The sequence below is a fragment of the Hevea brasiliensis genome, chromosome 8 (assembly GCF_030052815.1).
Source record: "Hevea brasiliensis isolate MT/VB/25A 57/8 chromosome 8, ASM3005281v1, whole genome shotgun sequence".
In the NCBI taxonomy this organism is placed as follows: domain Eukaryota; kingdom Viridiplantae; phylum Streptophyta; class Magnoliopsida; order Malpighiales; family Euphorbiaceae; genus Hevea; species Hevea brasiliensis.
In genome coordinates, this window is record NC_079500.1 from 16,810,643 (window position 1) to 16,836,567 (window position 25,925).

Sequence of the window (25,925 nt, forward strand, 5' to 3'; positions counted from 1 at the left end):
TTGAGAACAATCAAAGATTCGAGTTTAGGGGTATTTTATTTTGCATATCATGTAGTTAATTAGGTTATATTTCATTGTCATTTTACGTTTTATTGATTAGTTTTAGTTAATTTCTTTGGTTATTTAATTAGTTTTTAATATTTGTTCATTTTAGTTTAATTTGTGAATTTATTATTATTTTGTAGGATAAATGGTGTTTTTGAAGAGTTAGGAGTCAATCGTGCGACACCCCTCACCCGTCCACAGTGTAACCGAGCAAGGCATGTCATACTCGATACCGGAGCACCATATCTTATCTTACTTTATTCCTTTAATCATTTTTTAGTTATTATCTTTTAATATCAATTATTTTTCAATGGAGAAACTAACGGAGTTTTCCCTATTTTATTATCGTTTGACGTGTTTTACTATTCACATGTTTGAATATTTCAATACTATTTTAAAACAAAAATCTCATCATTTCATGCATCATCTATATATTTCAATTCTGTATTTAAATCTATACAATTTCATTCATATCCATTTCCATACATTCCCATTCATGCTTAACTCATATATGAAAATTTTCAATCTTCATTAATTTATATGATATACAATTTAATCACATATGAACTAACCGATTTATTAATTTACATCACATACCTATTAATTACATTTTCATAATCTACATTACAATACTATAACTAGGCATTTTATACAACATATAAATTATGACCTATATGGGCCCTATCTACATGCATTGCTGAGGAGGTGACAACCTTGAATACTTCAGACACTTCTATAGATCAAAACTCCAAAATCTCTGTTTAATATTCGCTGAGCTTTACCTTTAGTACTTGAGCAAGGAAACAAATCCATCGCGCTAAGCATTGCTGCTTAGTGTTGCAATAATATAACAAGAAAATAATATACAATAAAAAAAAATAAATGGATCAAAATTTGGATACTCTAGAATTTAATCTAATTTCATATAATACTTCTAGTATTAACTATCCTTTGTTCTAATTTATTCCTCTTTAAAAGCTCTCAATTCTTTCATAATAATTAAATTTTCTTACTCATTTATTTAATTACTAATATTCTTAGTTGCTAATATTCTTAATTTATTTCAATAAATTTCACTGCCCAAGTAACCTATGACAGGCTGACTAAACTGGATAACGGATCATTAGCACTGAACACCATGGTGCCTCAAGCCGTCATACCATGGGACGCAGAACGTCAACCACGTATGCAGTCAGTATGGCTAAAAAGCTATGATAACATATCAGTATGGCTAAAAGCCATGATAACATATAATCGGGCATAAAAGCTATAAGTGCGGGCATAAAGCCATGAATACAGGCATAAAGTCTTGAGTGTGGGCATAAAGCCTTTCGCAGTACTGCTAAAACAATACCCTATTGGCATGCCAATCTATCTAATCTGACACACGTGTCTAGGCAATACATGGGCACATAATTTCATTATTTATTAAATATTTCGAGTATAATTTATATATTTTAATTTTTATTCATAGCAAAAGCATAAATACCTAAATCTCATTCCTACACAATTTATGCAATCCATCACACCATCCATGATAATTTCAATTCACATCAATTAATCTTTTTTTATGTACCATTTGTACATCGAAATATTTTTCTCCTCTCAGGAGGAGAAACTAATGTCAAATTCATACATCCTTATGATTCTTTTATTTATTACAATAAGTATATGTATTATCAGTCATAATTTTTCCTAAAGCCCTCCATGTGGGTTATCCCCTTATGTCCCAGAGTTACTCAAGTCCAAGGATTAAAATTCACTAATTACATTATATATTATCATTCATAATGTCTTCTCTAATTTATTTTACTTTTTCTTATGTCCTTGGAGTTACTATTCATTTGGTCATTTAAGTCAAAATATTGACTTTCTCATATATAATAGTTACATGAGTTTTAATCACATAGATTTACTACATTTTGATTCCCACAAGTGTTGACATTAATTGCCAATCCATACTTCTAACCACTGAAAAATAAATCAGAAATTTCAGTTTTGGATGCTAGAGTTCACTGTTCTATTAGGCCATTCTACAGTGAGAATTTGGCTAAGTGTTCTTAATCAAATTTGTTCTTTATTGTGTCTAGTTACATTTCACTTTTAAATCACCCCATTTGGAGTTTTCTAACTCAAGAGGCTATTTCACCATAACTAGTCGGATTGCCTTTACCTAGAATTTCTGGGCAATTTTGTTTATGCCAGATTTGGTAGTTCAAATTTGGCTAGCAATTTCATTTAGTTAAGTCCAGAATTTGAGTTTGTGTTCTACATGAAAGTTGTTCTTAATTGCCTCAACTTTCCATTGATATAAATTTCAGGTCAATTGGACCTTTCTACACTGAGTTATGACTAAATGAATAAACACTGTTTACTGGGTTTACCCAGGCAGAATTGATGCTACCCGGATTTGGTCAATTTTTAGGGCATCCTTAGTTTGTTTTCTGGACAGGTTTCCTTCATCAAAGTTGTGCCATTATATGTCTAATTTCATTTCCAATTATCCTTGCACCAATTGAACCTACACAACCCAAGTTATAGCTGCCCAAACATGCTGGACTCACATCAAGACCTGCAGGGCACTCAAGGCAGCACACCCAACCTCAAAACCAAAGCTACAATTCACTTCAATTCCTTATTATACTCAGCCAAATGGTCACTAATTGACCATTAAAACTCCACTTAACATTAAAATATAATAACCTTCAATTCATCACAAACCCTAATTAATCAAAGTCTCAATTTCATGTAACTCCTAAAATCTCGAACTCCAATCCATATATATACATCAATTGACATCAATACACAAGTTTAATTATAAGTAAATCATCAAAACCCTTACCCTCTCTTGGTTGCCAAAATTTATGGCTTTCAATTCCTCAATATATTCTTTCAATTCTTTAAATTTCTAACTCATTTCATACTCCTAACATCAATTTTAAAGAGAAAAGGAAGAGATATGGCACTAACCTTGTGAGCAGAATTTTCCCTTAGCTAACTTCAATTTTTTTCCTTCATGTTTTCCTCTTTAAATTGCTGCCTCTAACTTGCCCAAGGTGTAAGATCAATTTTTCATGAAGAGGTTATGAGATTTTATGGTGTAGTTGAGTGAGATTTTCCTAAATTTTTCTTACCATTATTTGAGTTATTTATAACTCCTCACTCTAGCTTAAATATTTTTCCAGATATTTTAGCTGTCCAGACCGACATTGGTCAACGAAACAGTAGAATGTAAGGAATTGCTACAGTGAGGGTGTTACAAATCGCATGTTTGAAAAATGAATTCCACGTGTAAAGATGCCAAAAATCAAGTGTAAAAATCGTTGAATTTAAGAGTTGCCAAAGGTTGCATAAGGAGCTGAACAGCTTATGTAGTTCATATCAAGAAAATAGAAGTTGTGTTAAAACCTACTGAGAGTTACATAACTTCATGCATGACCATGCAACCACTTAGGCAAGAACCCAGGAAAACAACTGAAGCCTATCGAAAGTTACATAGGATATTGCATAACCTGTGTAACTACTTATGCAATGTCATGAAAGGAATTTCAAATCCATTGAAAGTTACACAACGTATGCAGCCGCTTATATAAAAAGTTGAAAAATTACCCAGAGTTAGCGAATGTTACATTACATGGCCATGCAGCTGTTTATGCAATGTCACCAAAAGAGTTTGAAACTTACCAAAATGTGCATAGGGATGTGCAAGGCCATGAAAATTCATCTCCAACCATTACTCTCAGACCAAATTCTACATATGATCCTGCACAAGCACTCAACCAGTTATGCATCTTCACATAAATCAGCTGATGTGGCAAATCATTACACATATGCAATGACCTCATCTTGCACCATTTTTAGCCTATTCTAGGTGTCACAACGTATTTTGTAGTCACCTGGACGAAAGCTCTTCACTGAAGTGGGAAAGAGTGAGGAGTCGCCACGTTAATTTTGAGGGAAATTAAAGGAAACCATTTGTAAAAAAAAAAATTAATTAATTAAAAAAAAACCACTTTGAAAACAGAGATTCTAGGTTCGGGGTCCATATACAGGCGGGGAAGGTGTTAGGCACCCCGCCTCGTCCCTTTATGAGGATAAACAAATTTAATATTATACTCTTTATAAATTAAAATTGATAATTAGGGGGTTAGAATGATGATGTTAATCCCTTAGATAAAAGGAAATATTTGATTTTTCACTGGTTCAGGTTACCCAAATACATAAGTACATGAGATGACCCCTAGTGAGTTGGTGTTATGTAGTGGTTTTTTTTGTCTAGAGGGTTACTTTGCGTATTGTGATATTTTAGTTTGGATTTAAGAGAATTCGGGTAAGAACCTCTCCCGATCTCTTAGGGTAATCTATTTAAAGTTTGAGTAAGAAATCTCGGATAAGAACTCTCCTCCGATCTCCGCATATTTATTAAAATTTTTGGTTGAGAATCGGATAAGAACTCTCCTCCGATCTCTTTAAGTATTTAATTTAGATTTAAGCATGAGAAATCTCGGATAAGAACTCTCCTCCGATCTCTGCATATTTATTAAAATTTTGGTTGAGAATCGGATAAGAACTCTCCTCCGATCTCTTTAAGTATTTAATTTAGATTTAAGCATGAGGAATGGATAAGAACTCTCCTCCGATCTCCGCATATTTATTAAAATTTTTTTGGTTGAGAATCGGATAAGAACTCTCCCCCGATCTCTTTAAATAGGTAATTTAGAGTTTTAATGAAGGATCTCGGATAAGAACTCTCCTCCGATCTCTTGTTTTTTGTTGGAATGAGGATCGGGTAAGAACTCTCCCCCGACCTCTTAAAATTTAATTACGATCGTATATCGTAAGAACCTTAGACTAAGGGTTCTAGCATTCGACGACGCTGGGAACCCGAACGAGGCTTCTCTTAACCCATTGATACCTTATAACTAGGGAGGGGATACCAAACTGAATTTTTACCGATCTCCTTTGTGATTGCCTTAACAGTACTCTTTGGCAGGCAATGTTCGATCTCTTTCGTTTACTAGTCTGGGATCCGATCTTACCTCGATCCCCACTATACCAGGTTATCTCCTGAGCTTGTTTAGTGGTTCGACTTCATAACTTTTTCTCCGATTTATTATCCAAACTTTTATTACTTTAAAAAAACTCTCGTGTTAAGATACAGCTACCAATATTTTATTAAACTACCTATACGTTACCCGTAACCAAAATGCCTATATTTGAAGGTAATAAAGGCTAAGAACAAATAAATAACATGAACTGATGAATAAAAGGTAAACTCAAGAGAATAACTAACTATGTGGGGCTCTTTAACATAACTGAACTCAATGAAAATTACGAGCATGAAAATTGAAGAAAATAAAAAGCGAGCATTTGATAACGCGACGGTTCTAGACACTTACCTGTGGGGGATTGAGTCTATTGAACTAACTGTGGAGACACAAATATTGTAGAGCTACGAGCTAATAGTCTGGGGACTATTGCATGCTTTGAAATAACGAATACCAAGTTAGAATGCGGTTGAGCCGAAGTGACAGTAACCGGGCTGGAATGAGATTAAGCTCGAAAAATAAAAGGTTGATATTTAGATGATGAAGACGAAATTGAAACTGAGAAATGGTATCGCAGAGAAGTGAACAAACTGAAAATGAAGAGTTTCAACGTCCAACACTCCTTCAATGGAGATACTTTAGAAAACTGATTTCTGAAGTTTCTCTATTTTGAAAGCTTAAAATAGCATAGTAGCAAGACTGAATCAAGTTTCAGAGCCTTTCCACTATAATCACCACCCTTTTTTTCGTCTCTCCTCAACAGTTTTGCATGCAGGTATTTATAGGGAACGGGTGCTCCTAATGAGGGGTCAGGATTTCCCCTGAGGGAGATGGAAGGTTTGGATTTTAAAGGACATGATCTGATGCCTGAGAATTGAAGAGAATCAAAATGGACGGCTGAGATCCTATTCATAATATTTGTCCTTTCTCTTTTCTAATCCAACGGCTCAAAATCTTCTTGTCAAGGGAGATCCGAGGGCCGGGAATAAAAGGCGTCGATCCTGTCGTCTTCTCTTTGATCCAAGGGCTATGGGCTTGTCCTTACAAAAAAAATCAATGGTGGAGATTGAGATGTATAGGACTGCCATGAAATGTCTTGGCGCCTGTCAGCATTGTGGGCGATTCTGCAAATGAAGCGTGCGGTGAAGATTTGATCCCGCCTGCAATGCTTTAACTACCTCGGCTCTGATTATAAAAAGGGTTATTGGAACTTTTCTCATCCTCTCCTTGCTTTTCGATCTCCCATTCCTTCCGATCTTTCTATCATGACCCTTTTCCGATTTCTCATACCGGGCCCTTCTCCCGATCTCTCCCATTCCAGAATCTTCCCCTCTATCTGAGCTGCTTCAGTCAAAGCATTTAATCCTTCGGTTACCGATGCATCCGCTTTGATTTCTGCTAGTAATAAATGCTCAGACTCCTTATATATATGCCTCAACGGGGCATCTTTCCGCATTTCATTTCTCCTCTTTCCACTTCTCACTTCTCCTGTTCTAGCTTCTCCGGCAATAATCCCGGTCATGGCGACTGCTCTTAATCTTTTTTCGATTGTTTACTTTGTTCCTCGACTGAAAATTTACGATCCTGGTGATCGGAGAATCATGATAACCACCTCTGATGACAGTGAGAGAATCAGACTAATTTATCGATCCAGATCGAGAATATCGATCGTGTCAATCTCGAGTCGGTCCACCGATATAATCAGCGAACCGATTTCAGGCGAAAAAACTACTAATTTCCCTCTCAAAATCGGTGACCGCCCTTTGGCTCCTCATCACATTGGGCGTCCCGACTGCAGCTCAGTTCTGATCGATAACATCGACGATGACTCCTCCCATCATCATGAGAGTCATAGTCACCCACATCTGAGCTGTACATCTATCCAACGCCTATGGCTGGCTTTCTGATCTGATGCATCTTTTGATTCAGCCATGAGACTAGGCTTTGACATAGGTCCTTACTAGGTAGAATGTAGTGCCGATCTTTAGAGATCGCCCAAATGATGTAATCTAACCTTTAAAGGTTCTCAATGGTGTAATCCGATCTCTTGAGATCGCCCAAATGATGTAATCTGACCTTTTGGAAATGAAGTGGAATTTTATTTGACAGTTATCATTTAATTATTGCATTGGTTATTTTTCGATCTCTAATGTATTTATCCGATCTGGTTCCTAACTGAATCACCCCTAGCCGATCTGTAATACTGAACATCTGCCTTAATCTGATGATCTTGGCCATCCGATCTCCTCTCATTTTATTTATTTTGTTTCTAGAGCCTTCCCGTGACACGTCAGAAAAGCGGGCAAATTACACCTACCGATGCACCGCCTGGGGCTCTGTGAGCATTGAATGCTTAAACGGGTATAAATAGGGGGAGGCTCTCTCATTTGCTCCCCTATGTCATTTTCAGCTTTCTGCTTGCAACTTCGACCTTCTCTCATTTCTTCAAGCCTTTCCAGCACCGATCACATTCCGGTAAGGACTTTAATCCCTCCCTTAGTTAATTTCTTTTATTTTTGTTTGAAAATGAGCTGCGCCAAAGGTCAGAGAGTGGCGAGCCCCCCTTCCGTCCATGTCTCGTGGTCATCAGATGAAGTTGAAGTGGTTGGACCAGGTGGACGATCTAAACCTCCTATGACTTCCGCTTTAGTTCGTGGTCGAACAACTCAATCAAGGCAGACCTCTTCCTCGGGTAGAGAGAATCTCCCGGTGGATGAGTTGCCGTCGGTCCTCCAGGAAACCGATCTGTAATCCATTAGTCAAGAGTATAACCTTCGAACTGACTCCTTCGAGCTTATCAGATGCCATGGTGATCTCAGAGCTGATCACTTTTTCGAGGAAAATGATGCGATCATGGTGTACAAAGAGCAATTAAATGCCGGGCTTCGGTTTCCCCTTGATGACTTCTTCAAGGACGTCCTGAAATTTCACAATGTCTCGGTGGGCCAAGTACATCCGAACTCATAGTAGATCTTGGTGGCCTTCAGGGGCCTCTGCCGACCTAAGGGACTCAATCCTATAGCAAAGATGTTTGCTGAGCTGCATAGGCTTACTCATCGAAAGGATGACGAGCACTAGTTCTTTCAAGCAAAACCGCACTGTGGGCTCTTTACCGATCTACCCTCCTCACTGAAGAATTGGAAAAATCGCTTCTTCATGTAAAGGAGCAAGATTTCGAACGGTTTCGAAGGTTTCCCCCAAAGCTGGCAATATTTGATCCCGCCACTTTCGAAGCACGTCGCCCTGAGTAGGGATGAGGGCGCCATGTTAATGGAGCTAAAGGATCAGGCGGCCACTCAAAAGTTCTCCTGCTTAGATGTGGTGATGGCCAAACTGCACCCTTGGATGATGCAGCTGGTTACCGGCGAAGAATACCAGCTTCAGCTCTCTGACCTCAGCCCTGGTACTTTCTATATCTCTTATCTCTAGGCCTTAGCAAACTTACTGACTTTTCTTTGTGCAGGTATGGCAGGCAGAGAGGCTTCCAAAGAGAGCCGAAAGCGTAAGAGGGAGGTCTCCAGGAAGGTGCGGGAAATGAAGCACACTGAGGCCTCACAAACGCCAAGGCATGATTCAGGAGAGGTGCCGGGAGGCTCATCCCGACCCTCGGGATAGCCAATCCTTGAAATAGAAGTAGCTCGATCTCCTCCTTGATAAGAAGAACCATCGCCTCCACCTACTCCTTCGAGTGCGGAAGGTGGTCCTTCCCAACCTACTACGAGGACCCTTTCCCATGGCGCCCATGTCCTCATTCACTCCTTGGAGAAGAACCGATCTGTACGGGAGAATCCGGGCTTAGCCAAAGTTCTGGGTGCTACCATATGCCTTTAGGAGGATCAAAATAGGTTGACCCCGGGTAGCATAGACGATCTCCTGGCCTAGACGATGAGTTTAAGCGTAGAAAGCTTGGTGAACCAACATATAATCAGGGAAAAGGCTCATCATCTGAGGCAGGAGATCCTGAAGGAGGTCCAGGATGTAGCTTCCGCCCCAGCTCAACTTTCATCCGCCCAGGATTATATAGCTGAAATTGAGGGTCGGATGAAATCCTATGAGGATAAATTAACCGAGCAGGCTCATGAAATCGAAGAAGCTTGGGCGCTATGAACTGTTGATGTCGCTCGCCTCACTGAAGAACTTAGAGCGAAAGAAGAAGAGGCAGTGACGAGGGAGACTGGTGCTTATGTGAACGCTCATGGTGACCTTTTGGCCAAGCTCAGGAGGCGTTATCCTGAGGAGGACTTCTCCTGGATGGTGGACCTGGCTCCTTAAGACGAAGAAGAGAGCAAGGAGGAAACTGAAGGAGATAGAGAGGGTGAGCGAAATGTAGAACAGGCTGGGGGTGATCCTCCAACCGAATGACTTGTATTTTTTACTTTGAAATGAAATGAAATTCTCTCTTTTATTCAATGACTTGATGAGATCGGAAAGTATCTAAGTTGTACAAGCGCCTGATTGTTTGAACATGTTAGAACATCAAACTTGAAAGCGATTATTAATCTATGTATAAGAGGTCGGAAAAACATTGTAAGCATGAGATCGGCCTAAGCCGAGAAGAAACAACGGATAGAACTTTAGGTCATTAAAATTGGAAACTTGATTTGAACACTTAAGATCGGAAACACCATTAAGTCGAACTACAACCTTAACTTCATTAAACGATTATCCACAATATTTATAAAGGAGAGATCGAAAATAAGATCAGATGACACGAAGACCTGATGCTAGTTTGATTTCCTTTATTGAGAGATCGGAAATGAGGTTGAATGGCATGGGGACCTGATATTGGTGTGATCTCCTTTGTTGAGAGATCGGAAGTGAGATTTGATTAGATGTGGGATCAGTTTATTTCCTAATCAAGTCACTTGTAACCGAAGAAGGTCAGTTGGGGGTCGATTTTCAAAGTTCATTGACTTCGGGGATTGGCTAAAATATGGTGTCGACACTAGGGTTTTGTCAAGGGGTATTTAAGCCCCCTTATATCATTTTTGCTATAAAAAGAAACATTTTGAAGGAGGAGAGAGAAAGTAACAGACACCCGCCATTTTTGGCCTGAAAAGCTTGGATTTTTTTTCTTCATCATTTCTTCATGCCAAACATAGGGTTTCAATTTTAGTTTACTTTTCATGTTTTATTTCTTCTTTTGCTTAGAATCTCTTGTATTGAACACGAATAGTGAGTATTTCTTTAATATTCTAGAGTTAGGGATGTAATATTTGAGTTATTTTGTGGATTTGAATTCAATTAGTCCAGATTTTATGAATTTTATGAAGTTTATTCATTTCTTGTGTGCTTTATGACATGCTTAGTATAGAATCCCATTAAATTTTATTTTTAATCCTTGGCTAAAGGACTAAAAGAAGAAAGCCAAGTGATAGATAATCAAGAAATTGGACTTAATTAATTTAAATCTAGAAATATACTAAGGATTAAGGGGGGGTTTTTATACATTAATTAAAAATTTTAATGGGTTGTGGTTAATTTTAAACTCCACGAAAGTAAGATTTAAATAATCAAGGCACTCTTTGTCTCACTCAAAAGAGATTTCAAAGGATTTTAGAATTAATTTTCTTGAAACACATAATCTTCATAGATTGGATTGAATAGAGAAAATTAGTCATTGTTTGAATTAAGTTTTGTATTTTCATACTTTAAACTTCAAAATCCCAAATTCCTTATTTGTTTGATTATATTACAATTTTAATATAGTTCATTTTAATTCAAAATTTTAATTTATAATACAACTCTTTGAGGGAACGATATCTATTTTCCATACTACTTGAACGACCTGTACACTTGCATTGAGTTCACATCATTCTCCTTTGCTGGTGACCAACCCACAGACTGTTATCGAGCAACCTCTAGCGACCACAGACTATTGATGACAAGCGGTAAAGTGATGCAAAATGAGGGAGAGAGAGAGAGAGAGAGAGAGAGAGTAAACACTATAGAACTTCAAGGCCATTTTTGGGCCGTTCCTGACAGCCAACAATGAAGATCTTGGTGATTGTTGACCAGACACTACCCTAACTCTTATTTTCGATAAGCGGTAGCTACTATGGCAGCTGAAGATGGTAGAATCGAAGAAAGAGAAAATGGATCTATCCAAATTTAGCCATTTTTTGATAAATCACGTTTAGTTTGGATGATCAGACCCGGGCATCATGATCTACACTTCATAAGCTTCGATTTGACACCAACCATGCCTTGATCGGAGGTTAGACAGAGAATATGGTAATTGAATGGCCTAAACCAAATTGGTTGATATTAGACAATAGGGAAGAAATTTTGATGAACAATCTTTGGACCTGTAACTAGTAGCTCATGGGCATTTCGAAAGTGTTCTCCAATTAATGATAATTCATAGGCGCTTAGGATCAAGTTTTCAAACAGATCCATTTGCCCGGTAGACCGTCCTGGAACATAGTGAAGATTACAGTCAATCCCAGCATTTTTAAACATTCCAAACGTGTTCCAAGTAGCAAAATTAGCAAAGGTAAACCCAAACTCAACTTGTATAGTTTTTAACTAGTTTTAGGCTAGTTGATTAATTAATAAAATATTTTTGACTTAGTAAAATTAAGTAAAATGAATTTAATTAATATAAGAACAATGTAAAGGACCGCTAAGAATATTTTCATAATTTTTGGAGCACTGTAAATAATTAATTAGATTGTAGAGGAGTTAGAGATGTGAACTGGAGATTAGACAATTGGACATTACTTAGGTTTCTTTTAGGCCTTGAATGAGTATTATAATTATTGTTGTGGGTCTGAGGGCAATTACTAAGTTTTCTTACAGTGGTTAGGCCCTAGTTATAGAGGAAATTCTGCTGAAATTTTGACACGATCGTAAAACTTCTATTTTGCTTCTTTGGTTATTTAATTATTTTTAGAGTCAGTCACATGATAAATATCAACGTGTCTATATAAGTGATCGAGGTTGACCATTTTATTCCTTCTAACTAGACCAATTGTTGTCGAGTTATTAGTTTTGTGAGTTGGATATTTATCGTTTTTTATACTATCAATATTATCTATTTTTAATATTTTATCTTTTTTAGTGTGCTCATGCATTCACTTATATATATGTAATTAGTTATCATATCAGGAGCATTCCATAACTATTACATTATAATTTTATATGTTGTGCTACCTTGGGGATAAATTGAAGATTATACATATGTATTATGAATGTGGAATCCCGATATAGGTACAAATTAAGTAGTTTGCTAACTCCATGGATATGGATATAGATGGGCAGGGTAGGTATAGCGTTATATTTCATTGACTCTCGCCACTGTAGGGTAGGTATGGTGTGATATTTATCTGACTCTCGCTACTGCAAGGTAGATACGACGCTATATTTCACCAACTCTCGCAAAATGGAATAAAAGAACATGTTAGATTTTAGAGAGCCAAGACATGGGGTTAGCTCCTAATATATATTATGGGTCCATGTGCAACTCCAATTTATCCTTTTGTGTGAAAATTGGGTGATTTATTTATTTGACGCATTTTTATTGTAGTATTGTATTAGTAATAGTTAGTTATAGAAATTATAATTAAAATTAACATATAAAATCTCTGAGTTAAATGCTCATTCCTATTCAATTCCCCAAGTTGCAGGATGAGCATTTTCTTTTAAAGTGCAATGTACATTTTTCTCTGTAACTTGTGATACTGTTTAGTTAGTTATTTTTATTGTGTTCATTAATTTATTTATTTGTTTTACTATTAGACTATGTGATGATAATAATAAATATTATATTATTTAAAAATAATAAATGGATTAAATATGTTGGATGCCTAGGTTGAGATGGCTCTCCAAATTGTTTTATTATATATTGGATTGAGTTGAACTCCCCAAATTGAGATATAATATTTTATATTATAGGTTGGGCCCTGAGTTTGCGCTTAGTTGTGAGTTTGAGAATTGGCTTACTACGAGTTTCAGAGGTTTTATATCAACCCAAATTCTAGTGTTGGCTCGGTCCATGAGTTTACTCCTAACAAAACAGTTTGTGATGGAATATTACATTTATCACTACATTGTGAAATATTATACTCATCGCTACACATATTCATTTATGACAAATTATAATGATGTCGCTAAACATTTTGGATGAAAGATTTTTATTATTTAGTGATGAAATTAATCGTAATAAAATGAAATTTTTTTTTGTTGATGAATTTATATTTTATCATTAAATAGTCAATTTGATGACAAATATTAAAATTCATCATATACTTTTATAGTAATTTTTTTAAAAAAAATTTTGCGATAAAAGAAATTGTCACTAAATGATAAATTCTTATGACAAATAATAACTTTATATTTGATTTTAAATTGTAATAGTCGTCACTAAATATTTTTTAATGAAAGAGTTATCAAAAGTTTATATGACAAAAAATAATTGTGGCAAAATAAAATTTTTTATGGTTATCTAATATTGTATAAGAAAAAATAACTGATGATGTTTTAAATTCGTCACTAAATATCTTCTTTATCATTTAATGTTTTGGAGACAATTTTTCCTATCAATTTTTAGAGGTAAAAAACTTCTAGTGATGTAATTTTTTTTTTTTTGTTAAGATAAGTATCAAGGTAGATAAAATCGATTGTGATCATTATTATTTTATCACCTAAAAGTTCTTTATGATGGCAAAATATAAAAACGTTATAATATATTTTAGATGACAAATTTTTATTATTTATTGATGAAATTAATCATAATTGAATTCATATTTCGTCATTATAGAACTTATTTGATGATAAATATTAAAATTTATCATTTAATTTTATGGTGAAAATTTTTAATTTGTTGCAACAGAAAGAATTGTAGTAAAAAGAAAAATATTATGACAAATAATATTACATCACTAAAATTTTATATTTGATAATGAATTGTAAAAGTCATTACTAAATAGTAATTTTTATTAAAATAATTTTCTTTTCAAGAAAATAAAAATAAATATATAATTAAAATCATTTTTATTGATGACAATACAAAAGATTAACAAAATAATATTTTTATATTCAAGTAAATAGTAATTTCTAATTTTAAGATATTTATTTTTTACTTTTAAAATTTATGCAAAATATTCAATGTAAATAGTATTAACACATTTACTAATAAGGGTCGATTTATTTTCAGAACTTGTAATTAAAGTTTGATTAAGCTAAAATTAAAGCTTTTTTTTAATTAAATTAGTAATAACTTTTAATTATTTTACTATATTAAAATTTTAAAAAAAACATCATCTCAAATTTTTAATAAAATTTGGATTGAATCGAAACTAATTGACCCGCACTGGTAAGTTTGGCCCATTATATATTTATTTTTTAATTTTTAAATAATAATTTTTATAATTAAAAAATTAAAATTAAAAATATAATTCATTTAATTAAAATTATAAATAAATAGTATTATTATGATATTTCATATAACTAATCAAAATTAAAAAAAAACTGTAAGTATAATTAATAAAATTGAAAAATATATAAAATTTTATTTTTATATTTTCATGCATTTAATTAAAAATAAAAACTTATTACTATAATTAATTTTAATCATAAATTACAAAAAAGATAAAATATTATTTTACATTTTTCATGCAGCTAATTAAAATTAAAAATTAAAACTATATTTATAATTAATTAAATTAAAAAAATTTTATCTTTTCATAAATTAAAATAAAATTAAAAATTATAATTATAATTATAATTAATTAACATAAAATATATAAAAAAAATAACTAAGCACTATTGGAAATTAATATTTTATTTTGAATAAATTATTAAAATAATTAATAATAAATATTATATAAATAAATTTATATAATGACTAATAATTATAAGTAAAATTATAAATCATCAGTATCATATTAATTATTTTAAAAATAATAAATATAATTTAATTGTATTTAAATATTAAATAAAAACTTTGTAGAATAGTAATCACCGTACAGGCACGTCTTTTATTAACATGTCACATTCCTCATTTATAAAAGTAGGTTAATTATAACACACATGTCATGTCATCTTTTTATTTCATATATGATTAATATAAAGTGGTTGAAAAAGAAAAGTCGATAGAAGTCTCTAGAATTCCCAAAGAACGAAAAATAGTGGTGTAGCGTTCAGATTGACATCAGCGCGGTTATTAGCCAAGAAAAATGGAAGAGCACAGCGAGTAAAAGAGAGAGAAACAGGAGAATGAAATGAGAGTACGGTCCAAGAAATACGATGAAATGAATGTGTGCATAAAATTTGTGAGAATAAGAATCATATTAGGAGATAAGTAGAAATTAATGGTCTTTAAAAATTTTTATTTTAAAGAATTGGAAACAATTATATTAATCATCCCTTATTAATAATATTAAAATATATAGTTTCAAAAATATTTTATAAAAATAATAATAAAAAATATTATTTAAAAATTATCCCTAATTATATAAATATCATATACAAATCTAAAAATTTAAGAATTGTAAACAACTTCAATTATGCAATTATGGACGATTAACTCACCCTTTTTTCTCTCTTTAAAGATTTAAGAAAAGGGAGAAAAAAAGAGCAATTATTGCCAGATTCATGGTATTATTTTATAATAATGAATGGAGCATTTAATTTGATTGTTGGAAGCAGTTGGTAATCAATAAATATTCAAATAATTAAATTAAAATATTTGTTAAACTCTTAAAAAATTAGTGAATGACTAATAAAAAGTTAATAAAATATCAAACTGCAGCGGTTTGTAGCTGTTCTAAAATAGGCGCTATTTTAGAACTATTATATATATTTTTATCTTTTGACAAAAATAACCTTCTCTATCCTATCTATTTGCAGTTTTACTCTACGAATCGGAACGCTGGCCTTGCTCCTGTAATACTCCCATCGCTGTTCCAATTTCTTGAAAACGCTTTCTTTTTTAGACATTATGAATATCACAACTAATAAATTATAGAATAAATAAAATCACAAAATTAATATTAGCTGCGTTTATAGTAAATTTTTTTCTACATAATATTGAAAAATGATTTTAATATTAAAATAAATGATACAATATATCATATTAATAATTATATATTTATTTTAATAATAAAATAAATAAAATAATATAATAAATTTATAATTTTATATTTAATTTTAGAATAAATTAAATTATATGATATATATTTTAATTTATTAATTATTTTACATATTAATAATATTTAAATATAATTTTATTGAGTATTTAATATAAATTAATTATCATCAGATATCAATTACCGATTGACAGTAATAATTAATAGCTATATTCAACAAGTTTGCTTGGCATTGTGTAGTATCAAAGACAAGGGGACCAGGGTAGTATTGGCCCAAACATTTTTAAAATGTTTTTAGTAGATTTAATAAAATTTGATTTTTTATTAATTAGCATCTAAAAACTTTTATTAATCTTTTTAAATATTTATGAAAAAAATCTTAAATAAGTATAATATTTTTTTTTTTAATTGGCTCTCTCAAATTGTATTCACTAGTATAAAAGGGTACATATCCCTTTTTACGTTTTAGCCAACATTATAGTTGAATTTCATTTTTAATAAGTAATTAATTAAATGAAGCTTTTATTTCATTTTTTATATAATTTAGAAATATTTAAAGGAAATAAGAATAATTAATCTTTGAACTCTTAATATCATGCATTATAAGAGAATTATTCATTTAACAATGCCTTTATTTCTATTGGAAATGTGGATTGGATCACTCATGTGGGTCAACCAAGATCTATTAGATTTAAAATTCAAAAGTCTTGTACATTGTCAAAAGGTAACAAAATTCAAAAGTTATATACATTGGTCAAAAGATGTAACTAGACGAAGAGATGGAACTTTTCTTAATGGTTACATATATGAAGTGATACAATTATTAGACAAAAGGCACTATCATTATAAATAACTAAGCTTTTGTCTTCATTAGAAGTAGAAAGAAAAAGAAGAAAATCACATACAAAAATATGAAGTGTGTACATTGAGTGGTGGTGCATTGGCTTTTTCTTAGCATTTTTTAAAGATTTTCGCTTGATTTATTTGTGGAGCATTGATTATTTTATAAATAAGGTACATATTTAGAATATGAACTAATCTATATAGTTCATGTTATTCATTTAATTATATGGTGGACTAGTAAAACAAATATGGTAGAGATCTTAGGGTTGTTTAAATATGGGTTAAAATTCATGTATTTGAATCCATGTGTTGAGTATTTATAATTTTTCTTTATTGGTATCAGAGCCTTAAATATTTGTTTCCTAGTTTATTTAACATGTATAATTTGTTTATAGCATGTTTTATTACCATTGTTTGTGTTGTTTTGTGAATTATAAATTTTTATATTCTTCCAAAATTAGTTTCTTTCTCTGTATAGAATATTTTGGGTTATAATTTTGATTTTGATTCTATGTTTTGAAATTTTCTCTACCAGATTTAGAATTTGGATTCAATTGGAGAATCTAGATTTTTTTTTTTATATTATTATACAACTCAACTCAACTCAGCTAATCTTTTATCCCAAAAATTTGGGATCGGCTATATGGATTCTCTTTCTCCACTCTAAACGATTTTGGGTTAAATCATCGGAAATGTGTAATACTTCTAAGTTATATTGTACTAGTCTCGTCCAAGTCAATTTAGGTCTACCCCTTCTTTTTTTTCTATCATCTAACTTAATGTGCTCTACTTGTCTGATTGGAGCCTTCGTATGTTTACGTTTCACATGATCAAACCACCTCAATCTCCCTTCTCTCAACTTATCCTCAATTGGCACCACTCCTACTTTTTCTCTAATACTCTCATTATAGACTTTATTTAGTATAGTATGACCACTCATCTACCTTAACATTTTCATCTCTGTAACTCTTATCTTAGACATATACGACTCCTTCAGTGCCCAACACTCACTACCATATAACATGGCCGATCGTATGGCTATACGGTAAGATTTTTCTTTCAATTTATTAGAAATCATGCGATCACATAAAACTTCCGTGGCACGTATTCACTTCAACCATCCGGCTTTAATCCTATAGCTACATCCTCCTCACATCTCCCATCTACTTGAATGACTAAGCCAAGATATTTAAAGTGATTACTTTGGGACAATACCACTCCATCCAAATTAACTCATTTCCTTTCACCAATTCTGCCTTCACTAATCTTGCAATGCATGTATTCTGTCTTCGTTCCACTTAACTTAAAGCCCTTTGACTCTAGAGTATTTCTCTAGAGCTTTAGCTTTCTATTGACTCCTTATCCATCTCATCTATAAGAACTATATCATTCGCAAACACCATACACCAAGGGATACTCTCTTATATATGTTTCATCAATTCATCTAAAACTAATATAAAAAGATAAAGGGCTTACAGCTAAACCTTGGTGTAATCCAACTGAGGTAGGAAAAATCTCTTGTATCCTCTCCCACTGTGCGCATAATAGTAGTTGCACCTTCATACATATCTTTCAACACTTGTATGTACCTAGTAGATACCCTCTTTTGTTCTAACACTCTCTATAAGATATCTCTTGGAACACTATCATAAGCCTTCTCCAAATCGATAAAAACTATGTGTAAATCTTTCTTTGCATCTCTATATTTTTCCATCAAACTTCTAATGAGAAAGATCGCTTTCATAGTTGAATGACCGGGCATAAAGCCAAATTGATTAGGAGAGATAGAAGTATCATGATGTAGTCGATGTTCCACAACTCTCTCCCATAATTTCATTGTATGGCGCATGAGTTTAATTCTCCTATAATTTGAACAACTCTGTACGTCTTCTTTATTTTTAAAAGTAGGTACTAAAATACTCATCTTCCATTCATTAAGCATTTTCTTTGAGTTTAGAATCTTATTAAACAATTTAGTTAACTATGTCATTCACATATGTCCCAAACACTTCCACACTTCAATTGGTATTCAATCGCGTTTACAGGCTTTACCCACTTTCATTCTCTTAAGTGTTTCCTTTACTTTTGAAAGTTTAATCCTTCTAGTATAATTCACATTCTTTTTTATTGCTTTGTAGTCTAAATTCACGCTATTATCATTTTGACTATTATTAAATAGATCATCAAAATAATTTCTCCATCTTTCTTTAATGTCCTCATCTTTCACTAACATTTTTCCTTCTTTATCCTTATTATAATTACTTTTAATCATAAATTACAAAAAAGATAAAATATTATTTAACATTTTCATGCAGCTAATTAAAATTAAAAATTAAAACTATATTTATAATTAATTAAATTGAAAAAATTTTATCTTTTCATAAATTAAAATAAAATTGAAAATTATAATTATAATTAATTAACATAAAATATATAAAAAAATAACTAAGCACTATTAGAAATTAATATTTTATTTTGAATAAATTATTAAAATAATTAATAATAAATATTATATAAATAAATTTATATAATGACTAATAATTATAAGTAAAATTATAAATCATCAGTATCATATAAATTATTTTAAAAACAATAAATATAATTTAATTGTATTTAAATATTAAAAAAAACTTTGTAGAATAGTAAACACCGTACAAGCACGTCTTTTTATTAACATGTCACATTTCTTATTTATAAAAGTAAGTTAATTATAACACACATGTCATGTCATCTTTTTATTTCATATATGATTAATACAAAGTGGTTGAAAAATAAATGTAGATGGAAGTCTCTAGAATTCCCAACGAACGAAAAATAGTAATGTAGCGTTCAGATTGACAGCAGCGTGGTGATTAGCCAAGAAAAATGGAAGAGCACAGTGAGTTAAAAACAGAGAAACAAGGGAATGAAATGAGAGTAGGGTCCAAGAAATATGTATAAAATTTGTGAAAATAAGAATCATATTAGGAGATAAGTAGAAATTAATGGTCTGTAAAAATATTTATTTTAAAGAATTGGAAACAATTATATTTATCATTTCTTATTAATAGCCTTTTCATTTTTGTTTTGAAAAAATTTCATAATCCCAAAATTATAATATATTAAAGAGCAGTGTGTATATATATATATATATATATATATATTATTTCGCTTTTTAAATTTTTATTTTAATTTCAATTTTTTTAAAATTATTTAATTATTATTGAAAATAATTTTATTTATAATAAAGTGAATTACATTTTATTATATATATATATATTCAAATTATTTCCTTTTTAAATTTTGATTTCAATTTTAATTGTTTTTAAATTATTTAATTATTATTAAAAACAATTTTATTAACAATAAAAACTACATGAATATTTTAGAGCTAGCTACATCATTGCGTTCAGAAAAAGCTGAAATAAGTGAAGCATTGTATTGAGCATCCTCACTAATGACTACTTACAACATAGACCCTTCTCTGACCTTCACAAAGCCGGAAGCAATACTAGGGCCGCCCTTTTATTGTATTGGGAATTCATAGAAGTAATAGATGACGAAATGCTCTTGAAAAAGTTTACCTCAACAACAACAACAAAACAAGCAGCCATCATTGCAAAAGTATCACCAGCATCAAAAGTAGGGCGTCCCCATTGAAATGGATATGGAACTCTTATCCTGCATACAAGGGAAGTAAAATATAATTGAATGTCTTACTGATTTTCACTCAAGAGATACGATATAAGCTTAACGAATAATAACAAATCAACAAACTAGTAGCAGTAGAATGCAATGATACAGTCAGATAATTCTCTTTCTGATGTAGGATAAAACTCGCCACATTCCAAACTACATGTAATACTTCAGGTATGTATAAATTAAACTTCACAACTATTAACAGCAATGAATGAGAGGAGTATAACATATTATTTTATGGTAATTATAAAGTTAAAAATGTTTGATAATGAAAAAGCATATACCTTCAAATCTATATGCATTGCTGAAATTGTCAGGCTCATTGTGAGAACATGTTCAGCAGCAAATCACATCCTAGCAAAACAGAAAGTTAGACAAAGAAGTGACAAAAGGATAATTGGCTGCATTGCAAGCTGTTTTTATCAACTGGGTTCTCATTGAAAATTATAATAGTAAGCCATCTTTTTGGTACACATTACAATTGCAGTATTGCACTAGATCCACTGGTACATAGTAAAAAATGTATATATATATTAGTAGTCCACTTCATGTTGCGCTTATGGATATAGGAAAACAGTATGAATATTGTTGATTTCAGGAAACAATAATGTGTACATTATTAGTAAAGAGAATTAATCAAATGAATCAAAGATGGGTTGTTTGATGTGAGCTCACCAAAGAGCAGCACTAAGTAGCCCAGAACGATCAGTGCAGCAACTACGTTGTGTGCTTGTAGGTTTATTATCACATGCACCATCTACTGTCAAAATTTCCACATAAACCCATACAACTGCAACAGAGAATAGGACTGCAAATTGATCCAGTATGATTACTCTCGATTTCATCAAATAAGGAAGAAACTGCAATAGAATTGGTTATGAGCAAGATAAAACCTTAACAAAAGTAGGTATATTATTTTCCAAATTTAAGGACACATGATAAACGAAGGAATATTATGATGCCACTAAATCAACAAGCAGCAAGAGTAAAAGCCATAAAATGGAAAGTTAAATGAAGCCCAAAACTTTATGTCCCTCCTAAGAACCAATTGAGGAGGTAATCCATAATTCCTCCCCAGATTACCATTAATCGTGCCAATTGAAGTAGATCATGAATGCAAATAGAGTCACCACTCACTTGAGATAAGAAGACAATCATAACCAATGCTGGAAGTCCAATTTCAATACATTTTGCCAGCTAGAAGTGTCGAGAGAAAAAATTATGCAAATTAATGTCCAAATGGAAGAAAAGGCAGCACTATAACATATAGTTCCGTACAAAATTGTTCCACCAGCACAACAAATAATTTAAGAGATCAAGAAAATAGGGCAGTACAGATTATAATGAGCCATCTGTTCAAACAATTGGCAACAGTAGGAATAGAGATAAAATTAGTCACAAAAGGGTGTTATAAAGAAGCAAGGAGTTAATTAATTCAAATCAGCTCAGTTTATATCATCAAGATTCACTGGCCTGACAACTATAGCTATTAAATGAAAATGATTACCAATATTAATTAAAATAAAAAGGATGTGAAGGTATTTTATCTTCCCTTGTATTTCCACTCATCATCAACGAATCAAAGAAAATGTGTTACAGAATTGTTTTGAAGCATTTAGACTTGTCTTCGTGACTGCCTAGAAGTTAGTTAACTGGTTGGTAAACAATTCAAACAAATATGAAAAAGTTTTGCTTCTCTCACCAAACTGAAAATGTTTTCAGGAACTATCTTGCACTTGTTATTTTGGTTTTTACACAGGCAATCATCAGTTGCTGTGCAAGAAGTTTTAGCTTTCTTACTTGTGGAAATCCATGTGCATAAAACCCAAGTCCAGTGAGAGTAACAAGAGGAACAGCAGCAAGAGAGCTGAGAAATCTACATCATAAGACATCCAAAAAATGGCTCCTTATAGCAAGCAGATAATGTTTAAAGACCTCTTAAATCCATTATGACACTTGTAAAGCAACTAACCATGCAAAAATTCTCCAGAACCCAGAGAAACCAATGACCGTCTGAAAGAATGATACAATAATAAGTGCTTCTTGTATAGCTCTCATGGATTCACTAAACCTCTAAAAACCATTAAGGAGGGTAATACAAAGATCATCAGCACAAAAATAAATTAAAACATTGATTAACCAATTCTAAACTAAATCTTCAATTTCCTAATCTTCTTTTCAAAATACTAATCAATTTTAAAGCATTCTCATCCATCTTCTTCAAGTGAAAAAGCAACCAAATAAACTATAACATGCATTCACAAAAAAAGAGAGTAAACCAACCTGATGCGGACTGAGAAATGTGAAGTTTTTGTTGTTGTTACTTGACAAAACAATGGAGATGGCAGGGATAATGAAAACATAGGATCCTCCAATCTCCACTAGAAGCCGAGTACCAAACCAAGTCTGCAAGAGCATGTTTATTCCAGCAACAAAAAAGCGAAGTGTTGATCAGGTCAGCCTTATCCCCCTAACACCAAATCAGGGGAATGACCAAATCAAAACAAATCACATAATCACGAATTTGAAATTATGAGAAATCTGCTATATAGAAGTATTGCACTGAATTACACTGCCACCACCCATCAAAGGGACGAGTATGGATGGAATGATCACAGTAGTTCCAAGCATCACTATGTAGTGCTGAAATCCTAAAAATATGGCTTAAGCTGCAATCAATGGGGAAAATTTAAACAAAATTATTTTGTGCTCAGGAATTTATTATCAATTTGACCATTATAATTCACCATTAATACTCAACCAATAACTCAAAGGAATAATGTTCTTGAAGAATGCACGAATATGAAGTCAAATTGGTAATTTTCTTGATAATAAAAATTTGATGACTTTTAAAATGTTACTTAAAGTGTACCATTAAGAACATTTATTTGTGAGCAATATAAACAAAACTAGCCAGTGGAGCAAAATTAAATTTGCAGTTGCTAAAAAAAGAAAATATACATGTATCAATAAAATATTTTTAAACGAAGAAAATGTAATTAAGTAAAATTTTACTTAGATAGCCCCGTTTGGATAATTGGAAAATGCAGGAAAACGAGATAAATAGGGGATAAAACCATCGAAGCATAGAATTGTAATTGGATTGCTTATATATCTCGAGAAATCTACTAGATTTTTAACATTTTCAGACACAATAATTGGATAAGTTTTTTCATTTAAATTAAAGCGGTAAAAATATAGAGTTTTAAGAAAAAGGGGAAAAATCAAATCTAATAAATCAAAACTTTTCCGTTCATTTTTCTGTTCTTTTGCTTCCCTAACTTTCTTGGCTACCAAACAGAATCTATTTGATAAAAAAAAATTAAAAACAAAAAACAACAACTGACATCATTTCATTGATCAGCATTCATCAATATTTTCGTTTTTTTCATATATATAAAATTGAGCAATAGAATTAAAAAAAAAAAAAAAAAAAAAAAAAAGAATACATAAAATAATGCAATCAATACTAGAAAATCGTGAAGTAATCGGAATTACAATAGGACAGATACAAATTTGAGACCAAGAAAATGAAGCACTAAAAAACTAGGAAAAAAAGACTCGCGGAAATCCGTCAACAGTGATCGAAGAATTTGAACAACAAGAATCCAAGTGGCAGAAAATTTTAGCTGACTTTCCAGATTCCAAATGCTCGAATCAAGCCAAACCACTGCAGAAAAACTAAAACAGAGACTGATAACAGAGAGAGAGAGAGAGAGAGAGAGAGAGAGAGAGAGAAAGAGAGATTACGCCAAGAAGGAGCACTGGAAACGCAGAAGTCGACACCAGGGAGCCGGTCCTTGACGGGGAAGGGTGCGAACTCGTCGACCTTGGAGCCGCCTTCCCCTCCTCCCCCTCCAACCGCCATTATCTCTTTCTAGAAGCGTACAAGGTTGTGTGTTTCACTCAGGTTTTCGCAAAAGCAACACTACAAAAAGAAAAGTTTATACTGGGAATTGGGAAACAAAACCAAAATGTACCATGCGCAGATATGATTCTCTGTGTGTCTCTGAGGAGTGAGGAGTGAAGAGAAAAGAGAAGAAGAGAGGAAGAAAAGGATAGGCGGGGAATGTTATGACTAAACGAAGAATGAGACCGACGCAACTTTTTGCTGAATTTGTTTGGAGGATTTTGTTATTGTTAGGAAAGTTACCAAATGCATCTGATTGATTGCGACTTTCTTTCTCTTTCGCTGCTGTGTCACCGAAGAAACAGACTTCCCTCTACTTCCACCCTCCACCAGCTATCACTTCCCCCTGATTTGCAGACTACATTTTTCACACGGCTTCCCAATTTTGCCCTTTGGAATTTGTATTCTGCTGTGATTAATTTATTTGAAGTTTTCTCGCATTACAATTGTATATTTTGTGTAAAAATAATTTATAATTTTTAACTTTATATAATTTAAATTTTTTATTAAATTTCTTTTATTTAAATAGTAAAATTTTATAAAAATTTAATTTAATTAATTTTTATATTTAAAAAATTAAATATGATAAAAAAAAATTCTTCTCAATTGAATACCATTATCATTCAAAATCTTATATTAAATATGAAGTGTTTGTTTTTATGAATTATATAAGAATAGAAATTATATTAAAATTATTATAATTTTAATAAAAATTTATTTTTATCGCCATGTATTTTATTTATTATAAAAAAAGTATATGTTAACAGCTATTTTAATGCCCTAGTATTAATTAATTAATTAATAATTTAATACCTACTTCACATGCAAATATTGCTGTTGTTTCTAGAAGGAAACCTATATTAAGAGTTTTTTTTTTTTTTTTTTTTTCATTTGCTCATTCGGATTTATGTTGCTCCTGGTGGGTGCTCTCATCGAAAACCATTTGCTATGGCAACTACGATCTTAACAGAGGACCCTTTCATATATTGTGAAATTACATTAATTGTCTTTCATATATATCATAAATATTTATTTTTAAAGTACAAACTACTAATAATTTAGTAATTAAGAATTTAAATTTTGATAATTTCCGTAATTTAAATCAGCTCAATTAATGAGTGTATTAGTGATTAAAATATGAATTTTAGGAGTCAATAACCAAAGTTTGAATTTCGGGCTAAATTAATAAATCTCTCAGTCTGGATGTAAATGATCTAGCAATTGTTATTGGATCAAATAGATAGACAATACATAAGAATTAACTTGTGATACCATTAATAGCAATAAATAAATAAATAAGTTAGTGTAATA

General features: G+C 31.9%; 1 pseudogene; it reads right to left on the reverse strand.

Annotated features, from left to right (window-relative positions):
* Positions 1-21,375: 21,375 nt before the first annotated feature.
* On the reverse strand, positions 21,376-25,111 carry LOC110639067 (nucleobase-ascorbate transporter 4-like; annotated as a pseudogene).
* Between the last annotated feature and the right edge of the window lie 814 nt (positions 25,112-25,925).